This window comes from Lolium rigidum, unplaced genomic scaffold (assembly GCF_022539505.1).
Source record: "Lolium rigidum isolate FL_2022 unplaced genomic scaffold, APGP_CSIRO_Lrig_0.1 contig_49484_1, whole genome shotgun sequence".
NCBI lineage: Eukaryota > Viridiplantae > Streptophyta > Magnoliopsida > Poales > Poaceae > Lolium > Lolium rigidum.
Genome location: NW_025900762.1, coordinates 73,295 through 76,113, shown reverse-complemented (window position 1 = coordinate 76,113; position 2,819 = coordinate 73,295).

The window sequence follows — 2,819 nt, the reverse complement described above, 5'->3', positions numbered from 1 at the left end:
TGGCCGTCGGCTGGCCGGAGCGGCGCCGGAGGAGCACATCTGGCGAGCCAGAGGAGGGTCATGCAGGAGCGACCGATGGAGTGCGAGGATGACAGGTGAGCGAGAAAGGGGTTGGTCGGGCCTGGGTCTTGACCCGACCTAGGGCAGGCCGACCAAGCCAGTTGGGCCTGGTCTGGTTGGGCCAGTTGGGCTCAGCCCAAATGGCCATTTAGTCCAATTTTTCTTTTTATAGTCAAAATATTATAGAGTAAAATAACTTCCTAAAGTTAAAATAATAATAAATACCAAACATGTAATTTTCTTGTTTCTATTTTGCACATAAAGAAAATATTAAATCTTACCTTGCATCAAAATGTCATATGAAACAACAAACATTTCTTGATGGTTATGTTTCATTATATGAAAATCCTAATTGATCATAACTTCAACTATTATTTAAAACCATAAACCCTAATATTATTTAGCATATTAAGTCTTTTAAAAATAATATAATGTTAACTCAATTAGGATATATATTTCAAAGTTATTAATAACTTCAACTCTATTAACAATTCTTATTTTAAGAATTGTATCACAAATTAGAAACTTAGTTCTAATATGAATACAAACCTTGATCTCATTATTTTATGTGGAAACCCTAAAATTAATTTCAACTCTATAACCCTAGGGGTTTATCACATATGATCCTATGAACTTCACTTTACCTATAGATCATTATTATGCAATCAAATAATACAAGTCAGGATCCACTAAAATTGAATTTAGGCTTAATCATATGAGATCATCATTTCATGCCATTGTTCTTGAATAAACCCCGTATGATCCACTAATGCCACCTAGGTATAAACCCTAGCTTGTTACTCAGATGTTAACACCATGGATCACCATACTTAGTACCACACCATTGGAATCAACCTTAACCATCATTACCTAGTAAAACCATGGTGATCAACCCTAATACCAACATTGTGTAGTAATGCACATCCCACATGCCCCTATTCAACTAAACCCTATTTAGGAAATTATAAGTCACCTAGTTTAGAAACCATTAATGATTACTTAGTGAAGAAAATGTGAAGCCATAGTAAACCCTAATACTTAACTCATAACATCACCTTAATAACCATCCTTTAGAATACCTATATTCAACCATAGTAAGAAACCTATTAATACTTGCTACATGTGGATCACTTATACTTAAGAACTAACTAGCCCTATTAGTAAACCCTCATAGCACTTAGCTCCTATTTTAAGTAGTTCTTATTCTAATTAACTTGTTCTTCAAAAGTTATTCTTTTGAAGTACAAATGTCAATCAAACCATAGAGGCCATAGTTCTTATTTGAAATACTTACTATTTCTTAATCAATATATTCTTCAAAAGTTATTCTTTTGAAGTATAATATAAGTAATCATCACCCATGTCCTGTAGAACTTAAAATTGACAACGGTTCTTCACATATTATTCCACTACTATCCTTTGTGTGTATGATTGTTATGATATCTTATATCACTTGGTTATGATGCTAATATAACCAAACCCTAATAAGAACCTTGTTTGAGAACCATCCTAAAAGTGCAACACACCCTAAAGAAATCTTTACAACTCATCCATCCTAAATCATCGAGGTTACGTTACGCTCGGGACGATTGCATCTCATACTATGCATTATAGCATCTTTGCCAGTTCTTTATGTCCTTACCGGACAATGATGGTATTTCAGAATTTGGAGTTCTCACGTATCGAAGCTTTTGCCTGCATCATCTTGCAGTCAAGAAAGGCAAGTTCATCGCTTGCTCATGTCATTTGATTATTTTTATCAAACTATATGCAAAGTACTATACTTATCACTCTTGCATTGAAAAGCAAAGTATTATTTTACAATTATGAATCTGACTATGTGGTGGGCTATGGAACCATGGTATGTATTGATTGGTGGAGGTTCCATTGCAAGGGTACTACTCATCTAGGACGAAGTACCAATGCCGTCCAGTGATTCTAGCGCCGTACATATCACGTTAACCATAAGATCTATAATGGCTCTTGGGAAGCCAGCTGTATCTTTTCCCTCTCGCAAATCAACGGACTAGTGATAAGGGTTGCCTGTATCGGTCTATCTTTGGTAAAGGGGGGACATGTGGTCCGTCACGGTCTACCATTAGATACAAGAGAGGGCAGACTTATTAAGAGTCTATGAAGGATTGCAAGGGTTGTCCGGATCGGTCTATCTATGGTGTATAGGACAAGGCACATGAGTTGTTCAGAACGGTCTACCTTAATGGTATAGGTGAGAACAAAGGCCTGGGTCGGTATACCCATAGATAAAGGAGAGGACATACTTACAAAAGGGTGGGTATGCGGGGTCGCGGAAAAGACGGTGTGGGCTTGGATCTTACACCTGGCCTCACACCAAGGAAGTGTGGACGGGAAAGTACACGCCTGGTTGGCAACAAGGATAAGGTCTCTTATGGGAAAAGTAACGCACCTCTGCAGAGGGTATCAAATTGTGGCTGTCACTCCCTGTTCCGGGAAGGGAACTACGAATGCGGCAGGAAAGGAACTCCATGAAGTTCTGTTCAACCTGTGAAGACTGACGGGCATAGTTTTCAGAATAAAATAAACCTTTTTAAAGAAATGTTTATGAAAACTTGCATTGGCCTATGACTCTCTGGTCTATGGCTGTAGCTAGTGCATGATACACCTATTTCCTAATATGAACTTGCTGAGTACGCTCGTACTCATTCCCTCCCATTTGAACCCCTTCTTAGATCAAGGCACCGAAGGAGAAACTACCGTGGAACTCGAAGACAAAGGAGTCA